Consider the following 12,608-nt stretch of genomic DNA (forward strand, 5'->3'; position numbering starts at 1 on the left):
TGCTGCAAAGAAGACCTCTGAGTCACTGACTGCTATGGGCAAAAAAGGAGATAAACTCATGGTGTGGCCACCATCTTCCCCTGACCTCAACCCTATAGAGAACCTTTGGAGTATCATCAAGCAAAAGATCTATGAGGGTGGGAGGCAGTTCACATCAAAACAGCAGCTCTGGGAGGCGATTCTGACTCCATGTAAAGAAATACAAGCAGAAACTCTCCAAAAACTTCCAAGTTCAATGGATGCAAGAATTATGAAGGTGATATCAAAGAAGGGTTCCTATGTTAACATATAACTTGGCCTGTTAGGATGTTTTGGAGTTAAATAGCTTTTTTGTTCAGTGAATGTGACCTCCTAATGCTGCAAATTCCACAAATGAGCATTTTCAGTTCTTTAAAACATATCAAATGTTTAGAAATTCTACTGTGCCTAATAATTTGGAACAGTGCAATTTGAGTTTTTATTCATTTTGGAGATTATACTGTTATCATTGGGAGGTTTCTTCAATAAAATTCGATGTATAATCCAACAGGTGATGACTTTTATTAGACTGACTGTCATTTGTACTGACTATTTAGGAAAATCATAGAAAAATATCATTTGCATAATAATTTGGAACACAGTGTAAAAGAGTCGCATGGCCGCTCGGCTATGCGCTAGTATAGACTTTTGTTGAGACTTGTGTTAGTGATGATGGATGCATGGAGCAGGTGATTGACTCATTAAATAACCCATCCATTTGATACGTATGTGTTAGGGTTAGTTTAGCTAGAGTCAGCGCCTCATGATGGCAAAGCATGTGCCACAGTGCTCCAGTCATAGCACAAAGGCTAGCGCCATAGTGCCGCCATATCTCCGGTACCTCTGGGCGATACAAGTCTATCCGCTGCACCCTGTGAAAGCTAACAGGGCACAGCACTCTCCTAGCATCATTCTCTAGAGCCGCTGCAGCAGCTCCGGGCGCAAGTGGGTCTAGAAAGACTCTGACCCCATGCCTCTGGGCACAGTTCTGTGACCACATCGCTTGCCCTCATTTCTTATTAGTGCGACACGGTGAAGTAACAGGGTTCGCCTTATACTCTCTGGGTGCGGTAACCCGAGTGTGCTATTATCCGCCATTACCTAGCAGCAGGTTACAGCCCTGCACGGTGGACCTCGGGCTGCGAACGCACCTCTTACCATCATAATTATTTGGTGCATTCCGCTAGCCCTTAACAGCCAAGAACGGCGCATGCATAAATAAAGGGTCTGCGAACACCAATGGGAGAGACAGCAGGTGATCACGTGACCCGGTGATTCACAGATCCAAGAGGACTCTAGAACATCGGGACCACTAAAGATCACCCTTTGTCTCTCAGCAGCCCACAAAATGTGCATGCGCTCTGCTCCTATATGAAAGTGCATGAATAATGTGCAAAGATAACTGTAAGAAGTGTGTATAATGAATGTGACCTATTGAGCAAATCCGGTGCATAATCATAATAATGCGTCTCAAGAGGCCTATACTAGAAATGTGACAACCCAAAAAAATGTGACATTTGAAGAATGTGACCTAATACTAAAATGAATATACGCAAAATATATAAAACTTTGGGTACGCATCCCTTACAGTGGCAATATAATATTTAAACATACGTTGTATTAAAGGCATATAAAATGACAGGCTCAACTATTTCATAAAACATATACATCATATATGTAAAAAGCATGTAAATGCATGAATAAAATGTAAAGTGACAAAGTGATGATAACAATCTAATATTATCTATATCCAAAACCATAAAGTGCATATAAATGCATGAGAGAGCAGAGGGACGTCCAGGGATCACCACCGATCTACCGCTATTATGTACACAGGCACATTTTTTCATTAAGATCTATTCACAGTATTGCATTGGCACAGGCCAGCATATAATTGGTGATAAGTGGATGCGCAGTCCTTTATATATGTATGCCTCTTTTTGGCTCATGACTAGTTTATGGCAGGACATTGTGGTCCTTTATGGATTTAATTAAATTGTGAAATCTGTTAAATGCGTAATGCAGAATTGTTTTGTGGTGATTCCATGGCCAGTGTCTCCCTCTTCATTTATTCAATACCTTGTCTTGATATCTATTTTTAATTATTGTCAATAAAGAATATTTTTATTTTATATACCATTCAGTGGTGCCCTGGGTTTACTACATGGTCATCACAATAGTGATGCATGCACATGATGTCTGAGTCCTGGTGTGGTGAAATATTTGCATCACAACTCTGATGTCCTGTGCGTGCGTCGACAGTATGACAATGCGTTGGGCTGCCCATAGAGCTCATCAGGTTCCTGGATTAGGTGAGTATATAATGTTTTTATTTTGATTAAATCTTGTGGTAGGTTCATAAATAATGGGGGGACCCTGAAACAGTGGGGGTCCTCATACACTATAGAGACTACTGTGGGGGCCCTTATAAAGTGTAGGGGCACTTAATAGTTTTAGGGCTAATACAATAGCCACTATACAGATGGAAGCTAAAGTTGGACCTATTATACAGTGTAGAAGCCATTGCAGGGGCCATTATACAGTTTGGGGGCTACTGCAGGGAGCATTCTACAGCACAGGAGCTAATGCAATGGCCATTATACAACATGGGGGCTAATCTGGGGATCATTATGTACTGAGGAGGACACCCGTATGGTGTCTGGGCCGGAACCAAGGGGGCTGCCATTTGGGTTCCGGAAGTAACGGGACCCGGGGGACAATGAAGAAGAGCGGGCGACTGAAGGGGACAGAGCAGCAGGGGGCGGGGCAAGGATAAAAGGAGGAGGGAGCGTGCTGAGAGGGCAGTTGGCAGAAAGGCTGACAGGAGACAGGAATCCTTGGAAGGTAGAGAGGGCTGGTTTGACAGACGTTGATCCGTGGAAAGACCGTCAGGGGTCTGTGGAGGGTAAGCGACGAACACACTGGCAAAAGACTCGTGCTTTACCTGAATCCGGGGCCGCTCTCTGCCTGCGGTCAGCCGCAGCCGTTACCTCTGCTTCTCGCGTTGGTGCGGCTGGCCCGCGACCCTGAGTCTCCGCTGTGACAATACATCAGCCCTCTGTGGCGGCCTGTACACTGACTCCCTGCCTCAGCCCACGGCAGTGGCCTTTTCATCACCGACTACAGTGGGCGTCATCTCGCCACAGTCATAAATCGAGGCCTACTCCCCGCCTACCGAGGGACCCCGAGTGTAGGCCTGCCAACCGTCACTTCTGCAACTGTGACGCATTACCGCTTTGGAGACGGGAGTTGGTTGAGACTTTCTGAGAGTCCATCCCTGCTGAGTTTACAGGGGGTCATTTCCCAGAGGATTACCTCAGGGCCTGTTGTGCCCCAACAGCCAAGATCCTACAGTGCCTGTTGTGCCCAACTTCTCCTGGTTGTTGAAATGCCCAGAAGTCGCGGCCATTCTTCAGCAGCTGGACTCAGCGGTTGCGACGTCAAAGCAGCCACACCCGCGGCGTCGAAACAGGCACCTCGGCGTCTGCAAAGCAGACACACCAGCAATGCCGAAGGACGTCTGGAAGGATAAGTTGACTTTAGGAGATAAGGACCGACCCGTAGTTGGCCGTTTCTTGGCCCATAATAGCCGGCTTTGCGGGGTTAGTCGCATTCTTGATAAGCAAAGTACTGTTATTGTTGTTGAGTCCCTGCGTGGACAATTGGTGTTATCCCTTTTTGGGTGGCTCAGCACAGCCCTACTGGTTCCAGTTCATAAAATTTGCTTTACAAAACCACACCCAGTCTCATGTCTCATCACTGAATCCTGAGAACCTGCTGGTACCTACAATTACACAGCGTGGAAGCTTATATAGTGTGGAAGCTAATGTGAGGCCATTATACAGTTTGGGAGCTAATGCAGTGGCCATTATACAGTTTAGGGGCAAATGTGGAGCCCATTATACAGTGTGAGAGGTAATGCGGAAGCCATTATACAGTTTGGGGGCTAATGTGAGGGCCATTATACAATGTGAGGGCCATTACACAGTTTTGGAGGCTAATGCGGTGGCAAATATGCAGGGGCCTTATACAGTTTAAGGGCTAGTGCAGACGCCATTATACAGCATTAATGCTAATGAGGAGGCCATTATACAGATTGGGGATCAATGTGAGGGCCAATATAGAGTTTGGGCACTAATGTAGGGCCATTATACAGCATGGAAGCTAATGTGGGGCCATTAAACATTTTGGGGGCTAACGTGGGGCAGTTATACAGTTTGGGGCCTAATGTGATGGCAGTTATTCTGTTTTGGAGCTAACGTAGGATCCATTATACAGTGTAGAGGCTATTATACAGTTTGGAGGCTAATGTGAGAACCATTGTATAGTTTGGGGCCTACTGTGGGAGCAATCACACAGTGTAGGGACTACTGTGGGGGTCCTCATACAGTATGGAGGCTCTCATACATTATAGGGACATATGTGGGGGTCCTCATAAAGTGTGTGAGATATTACACAGCATGGGTGGTAATGTAGGGGCCAATATACAGTTTGAAGGCTAGTATGGAGACTACTGTGACAGCCTAAATATACAGTGTGAGGGCTATTATACAGTGTGAGTTCTACTGTGTGGGCCATTATACAGTGTGAGGGCTTTTTTGGTGGTCACTATACTGTGGTCACTATACTATACCTCTATGTATAGAGGAGCTCTGGGGGTATCATACTGTGTGTAGTGAAGCTGTGGGAACATTATACTCTGTATAAGGGAACTGTGTGCCCATCATACTGTGTATAGATGAGCTGTAAACTGGGGGACTCAGTGGACATTATTACATGTTACTAGGGAACTTAAAAGGCACTATTTTATAGGGGCAAAATGTGTACACTGCTTTCCAGGACATTTGCACAAAACATTAATATTTTCTAGGGGGCAACTTTACCATCTAGAGGGGCACAGTAGCCTGCATTATTATGCTGGGCACTAAAACGCGTGCTGTTATTGTACAACACAGCAGGAGCCCTAATAGGGCTACATATGGCAGCAGTGTTGGGGTATCAGTAGGATGAGGTGTTTGTGCAGGTTGAGAATGAGTAGGGACTGTGCTGAAAATGTGTGAAGTCAAATGTGTCTTTGTTGTAATCTCTGTAGATGAGTCATGGCTGGAAGGTGTCATGTCAGTCTGGGCCAGAAAGAAAAGATGGGAAAAATGAACGACTCCATCAGAAAGTACTTCAGCTGTAAGTTATTATTTTATATATCACTCTGCTATATTCGCTTGTATGTTCTGCAGGACTGGTATCTACTACTATATGATCACCATATGGATGTAATATCAGTGCACCACCATTTTTGTCCCCACCCAACCCCCCAAGCTTAACTTCTTGCCTCTGCTGACAGTGCTAGGAGAGGAGAAAAGCTGATATAAGGGCTTGTAATGTGACACAGCAGAGGTGCCCCTCTCCCCATGGGGACCTTTATCTGAAAAGTATTACATCATATGTCCAGTTTAACGTGAAAATTTGGTAAAAGGTTCTCTTTAAGGGGTAACTTGTATGTGTTCACATTTTTATGATACTGGTGAACAGCATCTGATAAGCTGGCACTTAAAGGGGTAATCCAACCTTTTTAGCTTTAATTTATGCTGAATCATACCTGACTGCACCATATTTTACTTTTTTTGGGGACTTATGATGTTGCAGCATTGTTTGATTTACACAAATCTATTATTGATGCCTTATCCTAAAATTATCAATTTTAAATGGCTGGGTAACAATTAATACCTCTATGTTATCAATATTTAGTATTACTAAATGTCTAAAAATACCAAATTGTAAAGATTTTAAAAGCCTAGATACAAAATGATGATAAAGGTAAGCAAGGAATAACCAAACGCAAAAATGGGAGAAGTGAACATTTTTTCTTGTGCAATAACATGTATACTAAAAACCTTATTCAAAATTTGTAAACTATATTAAATAAATATTTTTCTATAGCTAGACAACCATTGTATATTCAGAGCACCAGTCTCCGTTGTGCTTTTGTTGCAGCATGAATATAAATCAGGTAGTACAAATTAGCAAAACTATCTCACATTCATTTATAATTTTGATTACCCAAAGGAACAAACGTCTTAGAAAAATTATATCTGAAATTCCAAGAAAATTAAATTAAGTGACTAAAGGAGAAAATACATTCTGGCATAACTCCAGGATGCCTCCTAATCCTATCATAATTAATAACATTAAAACTAATTAGCATTTTTTGCTAAACTACAGTTTCATTATGTGATCTACTTAAAGTCAAATGTATTGTCTAATTGTCAAAGTCTCAACATATTTGTATTTATGTGCAATATTAAACTACACATAGTTTCTGAAAAGAATGTTTTGGCTAAAATTAAGAAACTTACATAACTTATTGCATATTTACTGATGGACAAGTGTATCTATCTATCTATCTATCTATCTATCTATCTATCTATCGTACATACTCATGTATAAGCAAAATTTTTCAGCACATTTTTTGTGTGCTGAAAATGCCCCCTTGGCTTATACACGAGTCAATTGCCCAGAAAGCTGGCGGGGGAGGGGGAGTAGCAGAGCAGCGGGTCTCAGGAGGCAGGAGCGGGCGGCTGTAACTGTGCCCATTGCTAAAGAGAAATTAATATTTATTTCTCTTATAGCAGCGCCCAGTGACAGCCGTCGGCTTCCAGAAGACATCCTACTCACCAAACATTGTGATCGTGCCAGAAGAGCTGCTGGAAGCCGGAACCATGGAGATGTTGCGAAGATGCCGGGACCACCAACACACTGCGAGGGCATGCTGTTGGGTGAGTAAGATAGGCGATAAGGAGTCATGCATACCAGGACAGGATGGGGGGGAAACAGTTGTGGCCAAAAGTATTGACACCCCTGCAATTCTGTCAAATAATACTCAGTTTCTTCCTGAAAATGATTGCAAACACAAATTATTTGGTATTATTGTCTTCATTTAATTCGTCTTAAATGAAAAAACACAAAAAGAATTGTCCTAAAGCCAAATTGGATATAATTCCACACCAAACATAAAAAAGAGGGTGGACAAAAGTATTGGCACCGTTCGAAAAATCATGTGATGCTTCTCTAATTTGTGCAATTAACAGCACCTGTAACTTACCTGTGGCACCTAACAGGTGTTGGCAATAAATAAATCACAATTGCAGCCAGTTGACATGAATTAAAGTTGACTCAACCTCTGTCCTGTGTCCTTGTGTGTACCATATTGAGCATGGAGAAAAGAAAGAAGACCAAAGAACTGTCTGAGGATTTGAGAAACCAAACTTTGAGGAAGCATGAGCAATCTCAAGGCTACAAGTCCGTCTCCAAAGACCTGAATGTTCCTGTGTCTACCGTGCGCAGTGACATCAAGAAGTTTAAAGCCCATGGCACTGTGGCTAACCTCCCTAGATGGGGACAGAAAAGAAAAATTGACAAGAGATTTCAACGCAAGTTTGTGCGGATGTTGGATAAAGAACCTCAACTAACATCCAAACAAGTTAAAGCTGCCCTGCAGTCCGAGGGTACAACAGTGTCAACCTGTACTATCTGTCGGCGTCTGAATGAAAAGGGACTGTATGGTAGGAGACCCAAGAAGACCCCACTTCTTACCCCGAGACATAAAAAAGCCAGGCTTGAGCTTGCCAAAACTTACCTGAAAAAGCCTAAAACATTTTGGAAGAATGTTCTCTGGTCAGATGAGACAAAAGTAGAGCTTTTTGTGCAAAGGCATCAACATAGAGTTTACAGGAGAAAAAAAGAGGCATTCAAAGAAAAAAACACGGTCCCTACAGTCAAACATGGCGGAGGTTCCCTGATGTTTTGGGGTTGCTTTGCTGCCTCTGGCACTGGATTGCTTGACCGTGTGCATGGCATTATGAAGTCAGAAGACTACCAAAAAATTTTGCAGCATAATGTAGGGCCCAGTGTGAGAAAGATGGGTCTCCCTCAGAGGTCATGGGTCTTCCAGCAAGACAATGACCCAAAACACACTTCAAAAAGCACTAGAAAATGGTTTGAGAGAAAGCACTGGAGACTTGTAAGGTGGCCAGCAATGAGTCCAGACCTGAATCCCATAGAACACCTGTGGAGAGATCTAAAAATGGCAGTTTGGAGAAGGCACCCTTCAAATATCAGGGACCTGGAGCAGTTTGCCAAAGAAGAATGGTCTAAAATTCCAGCAGAGCATTGAAGAAACTCATTGATGTTTACCGGAAGCGGTTGGTCGCAGTTATTTAGGCTAAAGGTTGTGCAACCAAGTATTAGGCTGAGGGTGCAAATACATTTGTCTGGCCCATTTTTGGAGATTTGTGTGAAATGATCAGTGTTTTGCTTTTTGCTTCATTCTCTTTTGTGTTTTTTCATTTAAGACAAATTAAATGAAGATAATACCAAAGAATTTGTGTTTGCAATCATTTTCAGGAAGAAACTGAGTATTATCTGACAGAATTGCAGGGGTGTCAATACTTTTGCCCACAACTGTACCTTCTGGTCCCGAGTAGAAACTGGTGAATCCCCACTGAGCACAGTGCGTGTGGGGGGGGATTCATAAGACTGCTGTCATGATCCAGGCCAGGTTTTGCATCCTGTCTCTTTCCCGGAATGATCATGTCAAGGATTAACTTTTCTCTGCTTCATTCTGGCTTCAGTCCGGCTATTTCTCTCCACTGCATCCTGCAGGTGGTGTCAGTTATAGTTTCTGCCTACAGCATGAGTAGCTGACTCCGTGTATACCCTGATTGGTCCTCCTGCTGGTGCTGACTTTGCCCATGCCTGTTTTGTTCCCCCCTTGCTTCCCGACTGTGTTCCCCCTTTCATATTTTGGACTCTATGGTATTTGACTTGGCTTGGACCCTGACCTGCTATTTGTCTCTTGTCTTTGGCATATCTGCTCCTGACTGATACTGACCATTTGGCTTTGTTCTGACTCTGTGTTTGTTTATTCCTTTGGTACTGCGCTACAGACTGATATCGACCTGGCTTGTTTGACTATTCTGTTGCCACCTGCTGGTAGCCTCACTGCTGCGCTGCATGTCTGCTCTTGCTGTGTGCAGTCTTCCCTATACTCTGTTGCCATCTAGTGAAGCTTGCATCTACCTGTTTAGCAGCAGCGTGACCTTATAACTGACCGAAGACAATTTTTTATTTTTTTGCTCCCCTTGGTTTGGATCTGCTCAGTACCTTGGCGGATCAGATGTCTAGTTTAACGCAAATGATGTAGGACTTGTCTGTGAAAAATAGGGCTCTGGCCACATCTCATAACCAATTGCAGATGGAGCTTTCTGAGACAGTTAAATCTTTTTCAGGGTTCTATTTCCCAATCTGTCTGTAAGCACTCTGACACTGTTGATATTTAGCTGCACTCTCCTGAACCTACGGTCAGAGTCCCAGATACCTTCTCCTGAGAAAAGGAGAAATTCCATAATTTCAGAGAGAGTTGTAAGCTGCTATTTCCTCTTAGACCCCGATCCTCTGGAGATGAGAGTCAGCGGGTAGGGATTATTATTTCCTTACTGTGGGAGGGTCCTCAATCATGGGCTTTCTCTTTACCTGCAACTGCCCCTGAATGTGTGTCTGTGGATAGGTTCTTTGAGGTCTTAGGATTTCTTTTTGATGAACCAGACCAGGTCTGCCCTTTTATTATTACAGGAAATTCATTAAGGGGTTTTCGCAGGTGGTCAAGCCTCTCACTGATCTTACTCGTAAGAGGACTGATCTTAAAAACTGGTCAGCTCCGGCAGTGGCGGCGCTTTCTTCATTAAAGGAATGTTTTATGTCTGCCCCTGTTTTGGTCCAGCCCGATCCTTCTGAACCGTTCATTGTTGAGTAGGACACGTTGGATGTTGGGGTGGGGGCGGTGTTGTTCCAAGGACCCATCACTTTAACTAAATTAAGACCTTGTGCCTTCTTCTGCAAGAAATGTTCTCCTGCTGAGGCAAATTACGATGTTGGGAATCGGGAGTTATTAGCAATCAAGTTGGCTTTTGAAGAATGGACGCACTTTTTGGAGGTACCTGTTCATTGGATCACGGTGATTACGGACTACAAAAACCTGTCCTACATTGAGTCTGCCAAATGTTTGACTCCTAGACAGGCGAAGTGGTCATTTTTTCTTTCATGTTTTCATTTTTCATCACCTTTTGACGTGGTTCCAAGAATGTCAAGGCTGATGCCTTATCTCGCAGTGTGGATGCTATATCACCTGCCAAACCTCCTTCCTCCATTCTTCAGCATGGGGTGGTCGTGGCAGGGATGCTTCAGAAATGGAGCGAGAGATTCGTAAGGCTCCATCTCTTGCTCCTCCATCATTGCCTGATAGCAAGCTCTTCGTCCCTGTTCAGTATTGGTTGAGGGTGCTCCGGCAGTTCCACGATTCTGTTCTTAGTGGGCATCCTGGAATCTCTGCCACTCGAAGAGCTATTACTAGGCTGTTTTGGTGGTCCTCTATGGCCTCCGATGTCGCCGTGTTTGTGTCTTCTTGTGATACATGTACCCGTGCTAAAGCTCCCCATAACCGGCTGGCCAGGGAATTGCTGCCATTGCCAATTCCGGATGGACCTTGGACTCATTTGTCCATGGACTTTATCACTGTTCTCCATCCTTCCAATCGCAAAACTGAGGTCCGGGTGGTGGATGACAGATTCAGTAAACAGGTGCATTTTGCACCTTTGGCAGGTCTGCCTAGTGCAGAAACACTATTTAAGTTGTTTGTTGAGCACATGGTGCGGTTACTGGCGTGCCTCTGAGCGTGGTTTCGGATAGAGGGATACAATTTGTGTCCAAATTCTGGAGGGCTTTTTGTAAAAGGTTAGGTATTATCTTGACTTTCTCCTCGGCCTACCATCCCGAGACTAACAGTCAGACGTAGAGGACCAATCAGTCACTTGAACAAATTTTGCGGTGTATTGCCACGGTTCAGCAGGATGATTGGTGTTCTTCATTGCCAGTGGCTGAGTTTGCATTTAATAATCAGATTAATCATCCACTGGCACCTCTCCGTTCTTTTGTAACTACAGTTTTCATTCCCATTTTGGTGAATTTTCCGGGCTGAATTCAAGGTGTCCAGTGGTTGATTCTGCTATTCAGTGGTTGGGGGAGGTATGGAGGGAGGTTCAGAGGAACATTGGGGAGGCTCAGGGCAAACATAAACATTTTGTGAACAAGCAACAGTCTTTAGGGCCAGTATTTCTAGTACGAGATAAGGTGTGGTTGTCTACCAAGAACTTATGGTTGAAGGTTCCTTCTGTTAAGCTGGGTCCCAAGTTTATTGGCCCTTACGAAATTATGGAGGTTGTCATTCCAGTTGCCTTTCGTTTGCGCCTTCCTTCGTCGCTTCTGATCCCCAATGTGTTCCATAAGTCCCTTCTGAAGTCATTTGTACCTTCCTCTGTTGGGACGCCATCCCTTCCGCTGCCTGTCTCTGTGGATTGTCAGACTGAAAATGAAATGGAACGGATTGTGGATTCTCGTATGGTCTGACATTCTGTCATGTCGGACGCTGTTCACACCACTGCGTCCGGCAGGCAGAGGTAGTTCCATCTCCAGCCACTATAGCCTCAGTGGCGCCGGCTTGATCTTCAGGCTCTCGGGGGTTAATCCTGCTGGAGACCAGGTTGGATGGTTAGTCACGCCCACGGTCTTTAAATAGTCATGCTGGCCTATGGGCGTCGCCGATTATAGCTTGTGTTTCATACCAAGTGGTTCCGGTCTGGAGTGGAGGTGTTGCAGAGAGAGAGATTCGTGTCTGGTGGCGTATGATCCGTTGTTATCCTTTCTCCTTCCCATATTTGTGTTTAGTTGTGCCCTGTTCACATTACTGTTTATTCCTGTGTGTGTGCGGCGCAGTGCAGTTTAAGTTCCCCCTGTCTGTCATATTTGTGTGGGGGCTTTGGTGTTGTGACTCCTCACTGGGTGGAGGGTGGAGGGTTAAGTGCAGGGCTGAGCAGGAGATAAGGAAAGGGTGGAGGCTCAGGCATTTGCACCATCAGCAAAAACCCTGGGTTGAGGGCCAGACAGGGTTTCCCCTAGTTAGAGGGACATCACAGGGGCCCCGGGAGTTACAGCCTTAGTTGAACTAAGCCCCCCGTGACATTATAATCGGCCCACATTTTTTCAAGAGTCCATGGATCCATTAGAGTCCATAACCCGCCAGTTGGCGGCGCTGTCCATACAGGTCTCCGAGTTGAAAGGGGCAGTTCAGCAGCAGGCCCTGGTAGTAGCGAAGGTGCAAACGGCATCTGCAGGTATCGGTGCAGAGCCGAAGTTTCCGCTGCCAGAACGATTTTCAGGGGATCGCAGCGAATATGTCGTATTTCGGGAGGCCTGCAAGTTATACTTCCGCATGCGGCCAATCTCCTCAGGTAATGAGGCCCAGCGGGTAGGGCTAGTGTTGTCATTACTGAGTGGTGACCCCCAAGCATGGGCATTTTCTTTACCAGCTGACTCTGCTACATTTCATTCTGTTGATAATGTTTTTTCTGCCCTCGGGCTCATTTACGATGATCCTGACCGACTGGCTCTAGCAGAATCTAAAATCCGCGCCCTCCGCCAGGGGGAGCGCTTGGCAGAGGACTATTGTTCAGAATTTTGCCGCTGGGCCGTAGACACACAGT

The sequence above is a fragment of the Dendrobates tinctorius genome, unplaced genomic scaffold (genome assembly GCF_039654945.1).
Source record: "Dendrobates tinctorius isolate UK_male_01 unplaced genomic scaffold, ASM3965494v1 ptg000060l, whole genome shotgun sequence".
Lineage (NCBI taxonomy): Eukaryota > Metazoa > Chordata > Amphibia > Anura > Dendrobatidae > Dendrobates > Dendrobates tinctorius.